Here is a 19877-nt window from a genome sequence, read left to right as displayed (position 1 = left end):
TTACAGAATATTTTGCTACTATAATGGCATTTAACAGGAACTTGAATTTTTTTTGCATTTGTTTGACTGTCAGTTAAACTAGATAAATGATTATAATGTACATATTTCACAGCCGGTGTATAAGCATAACGGGCACTTTCAGTTGAAACAGACACTTTCTGAGAAAAGCAACAGACACTTTCTGAGAAAAGCGACGGACACTTTCAGATGAAACTGCTGTTTCTGCACAACACGCTCTGTAAGTTATCTCTGTTTATACTTAAACCTTTAACAAACCCGTGAATAGTACCTTCCATGGAATGTAACTTATATTAATCTCAATGTTGAAACTCTAATTTGTTTTAATTTTATAACAATATTCTTATAATAAATATAATTTTGATCTCACACACAATATATATTCACATGTAAAACTTTGATCCCTATTGTAGCCTTAACCTAGCTACCACTGGGGGCCATGATTTTTACAAACTTGATTCTGCACTATGTCAGAAAGCTTTCATGTAAATGTAAAATTTACTGGCTCAGTGGTACTTTAGAAAAAGATTTTTAAAGATTTTCCCTATATATTCGTATGTAAAACTTAATTTGATCCCCTATTGTGGCCCCAACCTACCCCCGGGTCCTGGTATTAACAAACTTGAATCTGCACTATGTCAAGAAGCTTTCATGTAAATTCCAGCTCTTCTGGCCCAAAAGTAGGTCACGGTGACCTACTTTTGGTCGACACACTGAAGACTCAAGATGCATCAACTGACAAGTCAAACAGTATTCAAATATAGCTGTCAAATTCCAATAGAAGGTCACAGTGACCTACTTTTTGGTCAACACACTCCAAAGACTCAAGATGCATCAACTGATAAAGTTTGATAATTGTAAGTCAAATAGTATCTGAAATATTAAAATATAGCCGTCAAATTCCAAAAGTAGGTCACGGTGACCTACTTTTTGGTCAACAAACTATGAAGACTCAAGATGCATCAACTGACAAAGTTTGATGATCCTAGCTTTCATAGTGTCCAAAATATGCATCTAAAATTGAAAATGTGAAATTTGAATGTCTGCAAAATTCAGAAAGTAGGTCACTGTGACCTTTTTTTTAAAGAAATATGTTTCGATGCCTCTAGACGCATCAACTTACAAGGTTTGATGATTCTAAACCTCTCGATATCTGAAATAACAACCTAAAATGTATTCATAAATGATTAGCCATAAAATTCAGAAAGTAGGTCATGGTGACATACTTTACAAGGTCCCATGATCCATCAACTGACAACTTTTGATGATCATAGGCTCAAAAGTGTTCAAGATATGCATCAAAATCCATTTAATAATAATTACCTTCGAAATTCAAAAAGTAGGTCACCATGATCTACTTTTGAGACAACATGATATTAGGTCCTAAGATGCATCAACTGCTAAAATTTGATGATCCTAGTCCTTATACTAAGAAAATATCAAAGTTTTAACAAAACAAAATTTAAGGTAAACTTTGAAGTGACCTTATGCATAAGTTTGGTGATAATTTGCGAAGTGGTTCTTGAGAAGATTTTTTAGCAACCACTGCTTTTGTTTGCATTTTCCTAATTATCTCCCCTTGTTAAAGGGTCACAACCCTAGTTTTAATACAAATAAAAGCCTTTGGGCCAAGGATACCCTGTGATAGAGTTGACAAAAATTGGCCAAGGGGTTCTTGAGATAAAGCCCTTTTTCCAAAAAGTTGACGCACACCGCACGCCAGACATATGGCCATATGATTAGCTCTTTGAGCCTTCGGCTCAGGGCTCAGAAGAGCTAAAAAAGATTTTATTAAAAAAGACTTCACCCTATTTTTTGCATTTTTATGATTATCCCCCCTTTGAAGGGGGCATGGTCCTTCATTTGAAGAAACTTGAAAGCACTTTATCCAAAGATGCTTTTGGCCAAGTTTGGTTGAAATTGGGCCAGTGGTTCTGGAGAAGAAATCGAAAATGTGAAAAGTTTACAGACAGATGGATGGACGACATACAATGGGTGATCAGAAAAGCTCACATGAGCTTTTAGCTGAGGTGAGCTAAAAATATTGGAACAGAATATTGCATTCACTTTATTTTCCTTCAAATCCAAACAAATAGATACGTGTCATAAGAAACTATGGAGGCTAGTAGGTACAAAGTGGTGAAGGAATATTTTTCCTTATTTGCTAATTACTGTGGATTTACAGTAAGTGTGAACGACATATATCGGCAAGTACATGACGTGCTCCAGATAGTTCACTGGAAAGTCCCCGAGTGATTTTAAAGAGCGCTTTTGATTGGTCGGTTAAATTATAGGTAGGCGTTCCCAAGTATTGGGCATTATATTATTACGTGCTTAACAAGTGTAAGTTTCACTATTTGATTTCAATGTAAGTTGCACCGTACGTAGCGTGAGATTCAATATCGGTTTTGATTTGACAATGGGGATTTGAGATTACGTTAATAAAATGTCTTGTAAAGTTTATCTTATATATACTAGATATCTACATGTATAAAAGTATTGGGATATCTTATAAAGAAAAAAAATATAAGATGTCTTATAAATGATACAAGATATCTCGTAAACTTTAGAAGATATAACTTTTATCAGACACCTTATAAATTTTATCTTTTAAACAGGAATAAACGTGCCATACTAATATAATCCACCGCAGTATCAATAGGTATGGGAGGGGGCAATGAAAGGAATTTGAAATAAAAAGGCGGGGATACAGGGTGAAAAAGGCGGGCTCCGATATGTAAAGAAAAGGCAGGGTGGCAATATCCCAGAATTCAAATAGTGTTGAATATTGAAAAAAAGAAGAAGACAGGATCGAAAATACAGCGGGAAACGGCAGGATCCGCAGTTGCCTCTATATCCCAATAAAAATTGAAAGGTTACTTCGCGGATTATAAAGCGTAAACTGACCCAAACCAGGTTATACTCATATAACTTGCCCCAGAATTAAAGTCATTCCTTAAATAAATCTCTCGGAGGATATTTTCGAAATCTTACAAAGCATTAGATAAGGGCGAGATCAAAAGATTGATGTCGGAAAAATTTCTAAATTCAAATAGTTAGGGGGAAGAGGGGGTAAAAACTCATAAGTTTCTGTCATCCGACATCGATTACACTTTAGTGGAAAAAAAAGACAACTGACTTTAAAACCACATAATAATACATTTTAATAAACATTTAATAGTTTCAATGTACACTTTCATTTGTTTTACTTTTCAATCAATTAGTTTCAACAAACTTCATATTTAGTTTTGTATTGGAGGGGGGGGGGGGGGGGGATGTCTTTGTGAGAACTATGCGAACTCAGTTTTGTCAAACATTGAACATTTGATCTCGTCCCTAAAATAATTTGTCAGATTAAGTAATAAGATCAACAGATATTCTACTTGGAGAAAACATTTATTTTCAACACACGGCAATTGGATGCTTTGATGTATTTTACTGTTATATATACCCACATATTCGTAAGAAATTCGGAGGTAACCATCGCTAGATACTGTTAATTGAATGAACAACTGCAAGTTCTGTGAATTCTAGCAAAAACTAAATTCCCCAAACCATCCCTCTCCTGTAACACATTATTAAAGAAATTCAGCATTTCGTTAGCATTAGATGGCGCGTCTAATAACGTTATAATAAACCACAGCAAAGGTTGATTGTTAATGTTGCGTTCACTGGTCCACCCCTAACTGCATGTCCATGATTGCGATTACCCGTTGTACGAACGACACTCGCTTCGTCAAAAAAATAAAATAAAATATATATATATATATATATATAACTGACTCAGCTTAAATTGCAATAAAATCAGTAGCAAAGAAGTTTTCAACACTTCATTCGTGTTCAGACCACAGGGGCTCGCCACGAATTGACCCTCTCTATTCTATATTTACATTTATTTGTATATATAGAATAGACGATGTCAAATTTTAAAAAGACAAAAATTTCGTGACGAAATATGCTTCTCTTGGATTTTGTTTGCAGTTTCTTAAAAGTCATTCCCCCAAAAAAATTCTCGCAGCTCTACAAATTAAAGACACCGATGGTACATTGTCAGTAGTACAAATATTTCTTCTTAATAAATTTTGTCTGATTTCTCTATTATATACACTCGATTTCTTTTTAATTTCATACTCGATAAACATAAGTACATCCGGTGTGAGCTTCGTTGGTGACACTTTCGCAGAGTCTCTTCCATCGTGCTAAAAGATTATGTAATGACACGCTAGTGTAAAGACACGTGTGCCCATCTAAAATTATTTTTATTCCCACCCCTTTAAATATTGGTCCAATCGCAGTGATTGTTCTTTCCTTGATGCGTCATCATTGACAGATTTGTTTTGAAATCAACTATCCGGTACTGCGAACGAACTTGAGAAGCTGAGTCGTTCACACTTACTGTAAATTCACAGTAATTTAACTGGCCCTTCTTTTTCTCGACAGTGACCTTGACCTTCCTTTGCACAAAATCAATTAGCTAGGTTATAAGGTTCTTCTCTTGATATCAAATATCAAATCTAGTTAAAATGTGGTCTGTAGAGTGTCTACAAGCTCAGTGTTACACACACATACACATACCACACACCTGTAGAGTGTCTTCAAGCTCTGAGTGTTACACACACACACATACCACACACCTGTAGAATGACTACAAGCTCAGTGTTACACACTCACACATACCACACACATGTAGAGTGTCTACAAGGTCAGTGTTACACACACACACACATACCACACACTCCTGTAGACGGTGTACAACCTCAGTGTTACACACACACACACACACCACACACCTGTAGAGGGTCTACAAGTTCAGTGTTACACACACACACATATCACACACCTGTAGAGTGACTACAAGCTCAGTGTTGCACACACACACATACCAAACACCTGTAGAGTGACTACAAGCTCAGTGTTACACACACACACTCACACATACCACACACCTGTAGAGTGACTACAAGCTCAGTGTTACACACACATACCAAACACCTGTAGAGGGTCTACAAGCTCAGTGTTACACACTCACACACACCTGTAGAGTGACTACAAGCTCAGTGTTGCACACTCACACATACCACACACCTGTAGTGTCTACAAGCTCAGTGTTACACACACACACACACACACATACCAAACACCTGTAGAGTGTCTACAAGCTCAGTGTTACACACACACACATACCACACACCTGTAGAGTGTCTACAAGCTCAGTGTTACACACCCACACACATACCACACACCTGTAGAGGGTCTACAAGCTCAGTGTTACACACACACATACCACACACCTGTAGAGGGTCTACAAGCTCAGTGTTACACACACACACACACACACATACCAAACACCTGTAGAGTGACTACAAGCTCAGTGTTACACACTCACACACACCTGTAGAGTGTCTACAAGCTCAGTGTTGCACACTCACACATACCACACACCTGTAGAGTGACTACAAGCTCAGTGTTACACACTCACACATACCATACACCTGTAGAGTGACTACAAGCTCAAGTGTTACACACTCACACACATATCACACACCAAACAGCTCCATTACGTTTTCCCTTTTGCAATGAATTGAGAGAAGAAAATCGCTAAAACGCATCAAAGATGCGTATGGTCGAGTTGCAGTTTGGAAAATTATGCATGCTTGCATTCACGAAGTAAAAACATGCACGCATTCAATATAGTTTATAAGTATGAAGCTTTGAATTGCCGCAATATGTATTTAGTGTGATAATGACCTTGACCTTTGGATTTCAAAAGCAACATGAATCTTGAATGTCATCAGGATTTGAAGTATGATAAACATGCACCAGCAAGTACATGTATAAAAGTTAGAGGCAAGCTCAAATCTACAGTATAAAGTGAAGAGACCTTTACCTTTGACCTCAAAATAAAAAGGAATCTTCCTCTTTTGGATGTGATCAAAATATGCAAGTCTGACAAATTAGACACACCAAGTAGTATGAAAGTTAGAGACCGGACAAGCTCAAATCTATGGCATTTAGTGACAAAGTGACCTTGACCTTTTGACCTCAAAATAATAAGGAACCTTCTTTTTTGGATGTGATCATGTTATGTAAGTCTCACAAAGATGCACCAAAAAGTATGAAAGTTAGAGACCGGACAAGCTAATTGTGGACGCCACCCACCCACCCACCCGACTGGACACCCATCCTTCGCCAATTTAAAAGCCGAGATTTGCTATGCAATTCGGCTAATAATAAAATTGCATTTAATCATATACCCTAATGATATGGCCTATAATAATCACATTTCCAAATCAGCACAGTTCTGTTGTATAATAGCATACTTTAAAAAATCTAGCATGTTGTCTCCATGCAGAGTTTCATTTACACAAATTTGTTATTCATACATTTCTCCCACTTACATGTATATGAAGCCAACTCTCAATATTTATCTTCATCTTATAATGGAGACTGGTTCATACCAATACAACTGTTGCTCAACAAACATACTGTAGTTCGAAAGAACTATACAGTAAAACATGGTTAATGCAAATTGCTGATAATGAATTCGTGCTTTAGCACCAAATTGAATGTAATTTCATTATCTGTAACTTCAAATCATGCTATGAATTCATCGTTATTTAATGAATTATGTTTATCGAGAATCAAAATATTTCGTCCCTAGAACTTTGCTATAAACATGCTTAAAAATTTCCTGTATACCAAATTTCATATAAAGGCTGAACATTATAATAAATACTTTTCTTTGTTAAGAACAATTTCTAGACTGTCCAAAAGCTTGATCAAGATAGATCGTGAGAAACTGACAGGTCAGAATGATGATTACTTTCTCAAGATTCTGGACACAGATTAATGAAATTCTCAATTATAAGAAAATCAATAGGCTGTATAACTCCAGATCTGGAATTCTTGCTAATGAAAAGAAAATGAGACTCTTATATGTGCAGCCCCACACTGGTTCCTGGGTAAACATGAAATGGAAATCGCCCTGGTGACAGGTCTATAATATGAATGTTGCCTAGCTGTCCCAACTTGATGGACGTAAGTTTGACATAATGGGTCTGCAATCTCTCATCCATATTCTTTCTTGTATATTTCCATAAAACAAAAAGAAAGCTAACACTTTTTGGTTCTCTGGCTTGCGTTGCATGGAACTCTTTGCAGACGGACTGGCAATGTGGGAATAACAGCACACAAGAAACCTTTCAATTCAATTATGGACATTGACGTTTCTCATAAGATGCCAATGTAATTTCCAGTGCATGCAATTTCGAATCCCAGATAGACCTTTCCAAAAGTGACTATTACTTTCTTTTCTTTTATGGCTATCATCGGTACCCTCACACTGCCTACATAACAAATGTTACAACAAGCAGGGAAACAAAACAAGAATTGTTTGATTTTTTATATTTGTGATTCTTCCTCCTATTTACATTACAGTATATTTATTATAACAACCACATGCAACAATCATTGGGGATGGATTCTTGTATCAACATATTTTTTATCACATTTGTAAGTGTTAAACCACATGGGCATAAAATCATCTGAAAACATTCCATATTTCATTTGCGCTTTCTTAGCATTTCCTCGAGATTCTTGATCACACAGAAGTTTCTGTGTGCCGATTCAGCCTGATGATTCCTAGCTTTACGTGCTCGCTTTAATAAATAGAAACATTCAATACAATAATAAAGCAATTAAGGTTTCACATACAATGGAGATGAAATTTTTGTCACTTGGTCAGTTACTGAAGAGAAGTGGGTTTTTTGACATCTACATTTCCAATGTTTTTGCCTTCGATATCTTTACAGTCTTCACGAAAACATTTAAAACTTGCTGGCCAGTTGGACTAGTGAACTGTCTGAATTTACTGGCCCACACTGAAATTTACTGGCCCCCTAAATTTTCATATGTTTATCACATATATTATGGAATGCATTGTAAAAGTGTACAATTAAATAACCGAAACTATGGTTATTACTCGTATTCATATCCACCCTAAGACATCCTTTCTGTCGATACCAGAAAAACAACACCGTAAACAGTATTTTCTCTTTCTCTTCGCCAGCAAACAACAAGACTAAAAATTCACATATTTCTCACAAACATGAAAACAGCCCGAACGCACCTTAGGAAGTAGCCTTCTCTAAGATAATTACTTCTATAAACTATAGAAATTGCATAAAATCAGAGATAACTGCAATTGACTAAGTTCATTTTAATTGGACAATGCCATAAACCAGCAATTACCGGTGTGCGGTGCGATACTGAACATGGCCATTTTTGTTGTTTCAACAAGTTGTTCGTTTAATATTCATGTGATCAACGTACAAGTTATCTTGACAATTACAAGTATACATGTAGTTATCGTTCTTTACGAAATAAACAAACCACGATGTCCAAACACTTACTTTATGTGTTATTTTTTTATTTATTTTTATTTTGATGGAAAATTTAAGCAAATAAGACGTTTAGAATATCTAAATCCAACATTATGTTTTATGTGACTTACAAAAAGTCTACAAGCCCATCGGACTTCCTGATTTTTAATTTTCACTGACCCGACCGTAATATTCACTGGCCTCGGTCTTCGGACCACTTAGTTTTCGTGAAGACTGTCTTTACCAATAAAAAATGATAGCCATTTCCTCATGAATGTAAATATTGTGTACATGAATCTTGATTTATATATTAGAATGAATGTAAAAATAAAATATAAATTTATGAAGTACGCTGGCACAAAGCGTTGCAGTTCATACAATCACATATTTTCAAAAGTGAAATTCATTTCTTAAAATGCATGAATAATTGATGCTTTCAGGATATATATAGAATTTGGTACAAGGAGGTGCTCCCATTTAGACTCTCCTATATCAGGAGCCCCCCCCCCCCCTTCTAAAATGCTTAGTAAAGGTAACACTGCTACCTTATTAAAACCCAAGTATTGTAGAAAGCTGGTGACTATTCCACGAGATGCTAAACAAGAGGCCCAAGGGCCTAGAATCGCTCTTCTGATAAATTGTACAACCCCACCATTTCTATTCTTAGCCTCTTAGTATTCTAAATCTTTAGTTAAATCCTAAGAATTCAAAAAAAGTAGGTCAATGTGACCTACTTTTTGGTTTACACATTTTGAGAACCCAAGAAATATCAACTGACAAAGTTTGATGATTTTAAGCCAATTAGTATCTGAATATTGAAATATAGCTGTCAAATTCCAATCGTAGGTCATGGTGACCTACTTTTTGGTCAGCGAACTCCGAACATGCAAGACCCATCAACTGACAAAGTTTGATGACTGTAGGTCAAATAGTATCTGAAATATATAAATATAGCCGTCAAACTCCAAAAGTAGGTCAAGGTGACCTACTTTTTCGTCAACACCCTTCAAACATGCAAGACCCAACAACTGACAAAGTTTGATGACTGGAGGTCAAATAGTATCTGAATGATATAGATATAGCCGTCCAATTCCAAAAGTAGGTCATGGTGACCTACTTTTTGGTCAACACCTTTGAACATGCAATACGCATCAACTGACAAAGTTTGATGACTGTAGGTCAAATAGTATCTGAAAATATATAAATATAGGTGTCCAATTCCAAAAGTAGGTCAAGAATATCTGCAAGTTGACCTACTTTTTGGTCGAAACCCTTCGAACATGCAAGACCCATCAACTGACAAAGTTTGATGACTGTAGGTCAAATAGTATCTGAAATATATAAATATAGCCGTCAAATTCCAAAAGTAGGTCAATGTGACCTACTTTTTGGTCGACACACTCCGTTGACTCAAGATGCATCAACTGTCAAAGTTTGATGATTGTAGGTCAATTAGTGACTGAAATATATAAATATAACTGTCAAATGCCAAAAGTAGGTCACAGTGACCTACTTTTTGGTCGATACACTCCGAAGACTCAAGATGCATCAACTGACAAAGTTTGATGATTGTAGGTCAAATAGTGTCTGAAATATAGTAATTTAGCTGTCAAATACCAAAAGTAGGTCACGGTGACCTACTTTTTGGTCGACACAAACCGAAGACGAAGACGCATCAACTGACAAAGTTTGATGATCCTAGGTTTTACAGTGCCCAAAATATGCATCTAAAATTGAAAATGTGAAATTTGAATATCTGCAAAATTCAAAAAGTAGGTCACTGTGACCTACTTTTATATAAATATGTTTCAAGGCCTCAAGATGCATCAACTTACAAGATTTGATGATTCTAAACCTCTCGGTATTTGAAATAACAACTTAAAATATATCTATAAATGATAAGCCATAAAATTCAGAAAGTAGGTCACGGTGACCTATTTTTCAGTTGACGCATTTCAAGGTCCCATGATCCACCAACTGACAAGTTTTGATGATCATAGGCTTCAAAGTGTCCAAGATATGCATCAAAATTAATTTTAAAATAAATACCTGCAAAATTCAAAAAGTAGGTCACCGTGACCTACTTTTGAGACAACTTGACACAAGGTCCTAAGATGCATCAACTTCAAAATTTGATGATCCTAGTCCTTTTAATGACTAAAATATCTAAGATTTAAGAAATTTAAAAAAAATTTAAATTTAGGTCAACTTTGAAGTGACCTTGAGACCATGCCCTTTGCCCCAGGGTAATGCCTTGAACAATTTTTAATCTACAACATATCCTCATCCTTATGTGTAAGTTTGGTGATAATCTGCCCTGTGGTTCTTGAGAAGAAGAATTTTTAGCAACCACTACTTTTGTTTGTATTTTCCTGATTATCTCCCCTTGTTAAAGGGTCACATCCCTCTATTTAGTATGTATGAAAGCCCTTGGGCCAATGATACCCTGTAACAAATTTGAAAAAAATTGGCCAAGGGGTTCTTGAGTTATAGCCCTTTTTCTAAAAAGTTTACGCACACCGCACAAATGGCCATAGCATTAGCTCTTTGAGCCTTTGGCTCAGAAGAGCTAAAAATGCCACGTCAATATCATATACATTAATGGATCACCTTCATTCATTATCATCATAAAATCTCAGAAAGGACAGACACATAAAAACCTACAGATAGGATCCTTTACATAGTGTTGCATAATTATTTTGTACAATGTAGTAAAAAAGACCAGGAAGCAAGCTCTAAATAGATGTATGTCTGTCTAATATCTTACTCTAACTGGCTCTCACCTATAAATGCTCTAATGTTAACCCACAACCACATACAAAACCAACATTTAGTGGTATAAAACCAAGGGAAAAAACTTCAGATTTGTTGAAAAACAGATGCAAAAAAATTCTCAAAACTGATTGCACCAGTCAAAATTCAAAGGGAACTTTCTTCTAAATACAAACTTAAATTCGTAACATTACAAGTGAAAAATTTGCATGGAGAGGTTTTAAAGGAATCTGCATGAACACACAGTGCTCATATAGTTTTAAATCACAATCAGAATTATGGCCAAATTAGCCATGTACCCACTTCTTTGTCACTACAATTTTAGTTGGTGTTAATGCAGGCAAACTGGCAGGGGAGAGTGTCACCAACAACAAACAGGGTCGAGAATTACAAGAACGCCCAAAATGTCCTATTGCAAATTACATCTGCGTTATAATATATAAAATTCTCTACATATCCACTCTTATATATAGAAGAAGTGCTCAATCATGATTACATTAAATATAGTACATCTGAGCTCTCAGACTGTGCTGAATTTAAAATCTATTGCTGAAATAAGTTCTGATTTCTAAATTGTTATATAGAGTAAGGTGACCTTGACTTCTAACTTGTTATATAAAGTGATGCTGACATACATAGCTCAAAAAATAGTTTTGTGACAACCAGGGTTAAAGATGTGAATATTCCTGCCAATTTGTGACAATCAGGCTTAAAGATGAAAGGTGAAGATAATGAACAGTGATCAATCTCATAACTCCTATAAACAATACAAAATAGATAGTTGGGCAATTTTACACAGACCCCTGGACACACCAGAGGTGGGATCAGATGCCTAGGAGGAGTAAGCATCCCCTGTCAATGTGAATATTCCTACCAATTTTGACAACCAGGGTTAAAGATGTGAATATTTCACCAATTTAATCTTTAGTTTTCAAAGATACTGATTTCTGTTTTAATAAAGGTCTTTGAAGTTACTTTGCAAAGTGGTAAAAAAATAAAAATAAAAATTGACAATCGTATCCAAAGAGTACACCATAATTCAATAACATAATTTTCTTTGGCGAGACAAAATCCAGACAACATGACAATTCTAAATGTTTCAGACCTTTTCGAGACAGATTATGTATGAAGTGTTAAACACCATAACATATCTTTGTATGAATCACACGGAATGACTGGTAAATTGTCTCCGTATTGTTTTTGTGTGTATATAATGTAACAGTTCACTGTCAATTACGCATTCATTCAAATCATGTTTATCAACTAGCTCCCTTAATCAAGGGGCCACCATGCTATTTCTAAAGAATAATTAAGTGATGAATAGGAGGATTGTTAACAATTTTGCTTATATAAATAAATTATCACAAAATGTTGGTAGTTTTTGTGATATGATAAGATACACTGTGTTCATTTTATCCTTTATATTTTCTGCTAATATTTAACTCTAATTTTCACTTTACATTCTAACTGAAACTGGGGGTTAATATCTCATAAACTTTCAACTTTTGAAATAGGCTAATCACTGTGTACGAACACACTTCACCTAAAAGGTACAGCACAGGTTTATTAATAAAATTCAACTAAAAGGATTAAAATTAAATCTAACTTTTCTTTATATATGTCTAACACATCCAATGTGCCGGTGTGAAGACTGGCTGATAATTAAGGTATACATATCATCCTATGTACTTTAAAAATCAGAAAGCATTAAATGATTGATTAAAAAGATCATAACAATCATTTAAGTCCCTTCCATAGTGCTTCTTGAAATGTTTATCTTTGAAGAGATATATGGTTTGAATTAATTTTTTTTTTTTTTTTTTTAGAAAATTGAATCTATTAAAGAAATTTTTGATCTCATTTATGAAGTACCTAGAAAAAAACTGCGGAGCCTTTTGATGTCTTATTTGAGGGTTCAGCCCTTATTTTCTTGGTATCACATGATAGAGCTCTAAGCTTTGAATATTCGATCTAAAGGAAGCTCTGCATGAAGAATTGACATATTGTGGCTGGCTATAAATAGACCAGAGAGAGAAGTACACACGAACCACACAGGTTGATGCATCATATCACATGATTACACCGTTGTTCCGACAACTTCATGTTGAGTCCCCAGGTGTCCTTTACCTTAAGTCATGAAATCTGCTTTATTTCACATGGCAAGAGTTTTAAGGACATTTGCTACAAACAAAACAAGAGGCCCATAGGCCTTATTGGTCACCTGCAAACCATAGTCCATATAGACCTGTCGAGAGTCTCATATTTGCATTTATTGATTGATTGATTAAATATTGTTTAACGTCCCTCTCAAGAGTCTTTCACTCAGGAGATGTCACCACTCAGGGGTCGAAATTAACTTTTTCTACAACAGGCTAATTTTAGCCTGTGGGTAAAAAACCCACAGGCTAAAATGAAAACCTACAAGCTAAAATAAAAATAATGAAGCAGTGCTCTTTCTTCATATGTTTTTTTTAAATCAATGATTTTCCCCATCATTATTCATTACTGAACCTATAGTGGGTCAATTAACAGGCATCGTTTGGACAAGACATTAAGTTACGTAAGTCATATGGTGCAAATGTTTAGGTCTCTTGATTATCGCACCTGTAATCCACAACCTGTTTAACGCAGGTCTAGATCCAGTCTTCAAATTTCATGCCACATCAGGGTTGTCACTAGTGATTTTTCAAAGCAAATCTGGGACTCATGGTTTTATAAGCAGGACGATCACGAGCCCCATGAACCTTTTTGATAATCGTCTACGCAGTGAGCAGTGCACTCATGTCACCACTACAACGCGACCTCAATATGACAATAAATTAATTTAGATAGGACATTCTCATGATTCTGATAAAAATAACTACCGGAAGACTTGGTAAAACATAGACTCCAATTTTTTTTTTAAGATGAACGAATAACAAAAACCTCATACTTGGAATTCAATTTAATCACCCCTATAGGTGAACAGAACTCGTGGCATATGACTATATTTTTCATCATAATGCGATGTCCGACCTCTAAAGCATTTGTTTGACTCAAAGTTTCTTAAACGATCGTAAAAAAAATAATCCGGATAGAGACCGTTGTTCAAATCGGTTGTTCATGTAAGCGTTTGTATGATTCAGAGTGCAAATTTAAGAAAAGCGAATAGTGCATCACCGTATAAAATGGATACGATACGATCATAGTTTGTAAATCACCACTCGCTAAGATTTTCGAGTGTCCACTATTTTTACTCGCTATTTTTCAAATATACTCGAATTTTGCGAGTATTTCTTGCTAATTTCGAACCCTGCCACTGCTGGTGAAGGGCTGCAAAATTTAGGCAAATCTTCGGCGCCCACAGCCTTTGTATTGGGAGGGATCTTTATCGTGCCACATCCGCTGCAACATGGGACTTCGGTTTTTACGGTCTTATCCGAAGGACCGCCCCATTTAGTCGCCTCTTACAACAAGCAAGGGAGTACTGAGGACCTATTCTAACCCGGAGCCTCATTCTGGAGTCTTTTGTGCAGTTTTATGATCTTTCTAAAAATTCATACAATTCCCATTCAATATCACAATAGAATCCCTGACCCATACAGAGGTCATGAATAATCATGCATTAAGAAGGTTTTCTAAGATTTAATACATTTTCACTAGAGAGCCATACTGGCCCCACCCTAAGGTCATGATTTTCACAATTTAAGTAGAGATCTTCATGGACATCATAACCATGCATTTAGTTTTTCCTCACATAATTGTCTTAGAGTAAATAAGAAGATTTTCTAAGATTTCATATGTTTTTACTATATGGCCATATTGGCCCCATCCTAGAGACTAAACCCCTGACCAAGGGGCCATGAATTTCACCAGTTTGGTAAAGGGCTTTTGGTTTTTCTCCAACGTGTGGGAATTATAAAAAGGAAGATTTTTGAAAATTTGGCTTTTTTTAGTTTTGCAGTTTTGTCCTCACCTATGAGGCCCCGGGTAGTTAAGATCATAAATTCCATAATTTACATTCCACTTATCCTAAAGAAGTTCCACACCAAAAATGGTAAAAATTGGCAATTTCAAGAAGATAAAAATGTAAAATTGATAACGGACTATTTCAGGTGACTTAAAAATCAATGCATGGGTCGATTATAAATATACATTCATATATCTACACACACACACAACAATTGTTGTTTTTCAAATTCCACTGATGAGGCATAGAGTGAAAGCACTTTGGAATAAATGTGAAATCTTTGTCTAATTTTTTTCTTCTATTTATTGCCTATACCAAGGATTTATTTTATTTCATATATATGAATAAACAAATAACTATAATATATAATCTTTGCATATTCTGGCTCAGTATAATCAACTTTGGTATTAATATCGAATTCTGAAAATTTAAGGAACTTGTTTTCCTGTGAGTGTTCCAAAGCTGTGATATGTATCCCTTCCCTAAATAACTCTATGAAATTTCTATCCACTGTTGAGAAATGGAAGGCAAAAATAAGATTGTAGTTCATGGTGAATGTATTCATTTTGCTTCTATATACATAAATTCAGCATCCATTTTCATCATTTTGTTTTTAATTGTTTGTATCGGGTGTTGTTAAACCATCATGACTAGGTATATGGAAATGTACCTACATCTTTTGTCAAATATACTTCATTATAATATTCATCTCAATAGCTAGTCTGAATTAAACTGGATGAATTAATGTTGCCCTGTATAAAAGAATCGTGGAACAGTTTCATGTATACACAACAAAATAGAATTGGTATATACCTTCTACACTTTACTCCATTTAAATTACAGCATTTAATTCTATGTCACTAAAACTTTATGTTTAAGTCAGAAGAAAATTTAACAACTAGAAAACTGACAAGTCAGAAAGCACCCCACCATGAATCTCAAAATAGAAAGGAGTCTTCCTCTGCCTAATCCAAGTATTGCTCACTATAACCTTATTCATGTTGCTTGTCTCAGAAATACAAGTACGGAGAGTAGCCCAAGTGTCACATGACACAGTACACAATCATCCACAAATTTAAAATAAATCAAAATTTGATTAGCTGCATGTCTTAAAAGTAAAAGGCATGATAAAGATGCTGTAGAATTTCAATGCAATTTTATATCCCTTTTGAAAAAAAATATTAGGGCCCTTGTCTGTCCGACCGCCTTATCTAAAGCACATATGACAACTCGAAGTTCCTTTGGGAATATGTTCACAAGTTTCATACATTATAAAGAGGTGATGCATCATGATTTATCACTTCTTCTATAATATGAAAATGAATACAGAGAATTTCATATTTTAGCACAACTATAAATTAGTGCTCTTGCTTCACTGCATGCCAAAGCTACTAAATCTTTCAAACTGTTCATGAGCCTTTTTCCTACTGTTGGCATGTTGAGACGGGGTACCTAAATTAATGTCCTTTAAAAGCATCTATTTTGACCCTTTTTGGGAGCATTTGGTGTTTGTTAATTACCTAACCACAGCTGCTGTATACTTTGAAGCCATGCCTGTAAATTCTGGATGTCACTACAGCGCTGATTATGACACTAAGTCTTTTCTTTTTCACACACACACACACACACACAACCATGGATAAAATAATAACTTGTGAAAGTTAAGTGTATCATTAGTCAAAATTTTATACTATGATGATACCCCGATATTCTTGATTTATCATGAAAATGCAAAGCATTCTAAATATTAGAATCATTTAATTCACAGTGTTTATTCTACTGAATTTGTATTGAAATCCATTGCTAGTCAAAGACAAATTTTGTTTCAATCTAGTTAGATCTGTTTATTGGTGCTGATTGTCCGCGTGTGAATATACTACATTTCACAAACTCTGTGACACTATTTCACAGCATTGTTAAAAAAATATTTTCTGGCTTATTTTTTTTACTTATAAATAACACAGTGTATAAGTAATTATTTTATTTGTGAAAGTATCATAACTTCATGGCAAATCAAAGAAAGCAATGATAAGCATGTATTTCCTCCCCCTATTTTTCCATGTAATTTAATACATCAATACACTGCATTTTGTTTAGATTGAATATACAGTAAAACTGGCTTACAACGAATTCATGCTTATTGTGAAGATTAGCTGGACGGCCCTGGAGGTTTGCTATATCAAACCGTGTTTTACTATATATTGGGAAGAATGGAAAATTCCAGTTTACTCCGTTTCTGAGTCAACAACCAGAGTTTTTCAAAAGCTTGGGCCCAAAATTTCATAGAAAGAAAATTGTTTCTAAAACGATACAATAGAAACAAAACAATACTCATAATTAAACTGTATCTTTGATAACAACTGAAAATACATGTGTAAAAAAAAAAAAAAAAAAAAAGAGAAGGTATTTAGGATCCAATAAAATTGGTTTTGAAATAACATTAATGGATGTAGTTCAACTTTATGTATATTTATTAATATATTAACAGGGAAGGACCATGTACATATGCCACGCCTCGGTATTTGAGGCGATTAATTATGAATTAACATCGTTAAACATGCTAAACATCTTCTTAAATTGTCCACTGCTTAATTTTCTTATCTCCAATAGCTGTTTCATTAATCATAAGCTCAGAAACAGAAATGTATAAACAATGTACCGGTGCATGACATTACACGGGTCATAAACAATGTACAGAGCATGACATTACATGGGTCTTAAACAATATATCAGTGCACGGGTCATAAACAATGTACCAGTGCATGACATTACACAAGTCATAAACAATGTACCAGTGCATGACATTACACGGGTCATAAACAATGTACCGGTGCATGACATTACACGGGTCATAAACAATGTACCAGTGCATGACATTACACAAGTCATAAACAATGTACCGGTGCATGACATTACACGGGTCATAAACAATGTACCAGTGCACGGGTCATAAACAATGTACCGGTGCATGACATTACACGGGTCATAAACAATGTACCAGTGCACGGGTCATAAACAATGTACCGGTGCATGCATGACATTACATGGGTCTTTTAATTTATTGTTTTCTTCAGGAAGTGCTCACAACAAAGTGATAATATAGCTTTTAAGCTAGGCTGGTGATGTCAGCACTACAAAACTTAATCTTTGATTAAATTTGCTTATCTTTCTTCTAACCTGATTATGGAATATGTACAATGTGAGAAAAGCATCCAAATTTAATATTTCAAATAAATTGTTCATCTTGCGTTCAAAGTTTGCTTTGTGCTCGTGTTTGCACTCTGTTCCAGCTTTGCATTTGCTCACCATTTACTAACCTTTCACCAAATTTCATTAACATTCACACATCATTCGCTCATCTTTCGTTCATCATTCAAGTCGGTATTCTATTAAATTATATACTAATAGAACAAACTATGATTTTTGAATATGCAATTGATGAAAATCACTAAAGTAATAAATACTTAAGTTCTGGCAATTCACTATCAATTATAATATCACCCTATTAAAAGGACCTATAATAAAATGCAGCATGTTCAAAAAACATTTCAAATCGTGCGAGTGCAAATCAATTAAAACCCAAACTTCTATGTGAAGTGAATAATACCAGTATGATTACATTAAAATCAAATTACTTCATGTCTTGGCCTTTACATTATCTTGAAATCATTAGATCAAAATAGAAAACGTATATTGAAGTCAACATCAGTTTTTTTAAAGATATTCATGATAGCTAGTATAAAATGTGATCTATTTGCATTAAGAATTTTTCCGGGAATTCCCAACCCACCTACGAATCAAATTTTGTGTTTGCAAATTGAAAAAAAGAAAGAAGTTAATAATATAATACACGACATCGAATTGCATGTCTGTAAAACATTACTGATCAAATGCAACTTCTAATGCTTTAATTAAAACTTTCATCATCTTGAATTGATGAAATGACATATATATATATATATATATATATCGAGGTTCTTTATAGTAATAAAACAGAATCATCCACAGAGTACGACCTTTAGCAGGTGATTGATAGGAAATTAAAACAACAATTATAAACCAGAATTCTTTTGTTATGACAACTTTGTGTAGGCATATATTATACACTTTTTTGCTGTTGAGGAAACTCCATACTGTCAACTCATTAACACGTAAACTTTGATTTGGAAGATGTGACGCATAATTAATTATTTCTTTAATGAACTTTTGATCCTGAAAAGCAAAACTCTTACCTTTAAGGGATTCAATACCAGCAGCCAAAGACTCGGTTTGGTCAATGAAAATATCAAAGGAATATTGCTACAAGTCCATTTCTGGGACACATGCACACACTTACCACATAAAATGCATGGGGCTTTACACTGGTCCCCAGACAGGCTTCTAGCTAGCTCCTGAAATGCAGAACCAGTACTAAACAGCTGCTTAATGACAGAGAGCACACAATGCAAATATCCAATACACTGTGGCAAGCCTTCAAAAGATGTCTCTTTACAGCGAGTGTTAAAATCTCATATTGCACATTAAATTCCGATCAATGAGTCGCTCATGCCAGACTCTTTATAATGTGTCCACTCGTGAATTAGTCACCCATGAATTTCAATGAAGTGTGTAATAAGTTTAGTTTAGGGAATGGTCATTATCACAGAGCCATCACATTTTCAATACACTTCACATACCCAGGGGCTGTTGGTGAAAATTGTGTTGACCCAAAACTTACTGGATTAGATAGATAGTACTACTGTTATTCATATACATGT

General features: G+C 34.9%; 1 protein-coding gene across 1 annotated transcript in view; it reads right to left on the bottom strand.

Moving 5' to 3' along the window:
* LOC125668409 (uncharacterized) overlaps window positions 1-19569 on the bottom strand; it is an 85395-nt gene extending 65826 nt beyond the window's left edge. The window contains exon 1 of the mRNA XM_048902555.2: window positions 19457-19569. The gene's annotated coding sequence lies outside the window, so the exon portion shown is untranslated. The remainder of the gene's footprint in view (window positions 1-19456) is intronic.
* Between the last annotated feature and the right edge of the window lie 308 nt (window positions 19570-19877).

This window comes from Ostrea edulis, chromosome 4 (assembly GCF_947568905.1).
Source record: "Ostrea edulis chromosome 4, xbOstEdul1.1, whole genome shotgun sequence".
Taxonomy (NCBI): Eukaryota; Metazoa; Mollusca; class Bivalvia; order Ostreida; family Ostreidae; genus Ostrea; species Ostrea edulis.
The sequence above is the reverse complement of the archived record's forward strand: the minus strand, read 5'-3'. Positions and strand labels throughout refer to the sequence as shown.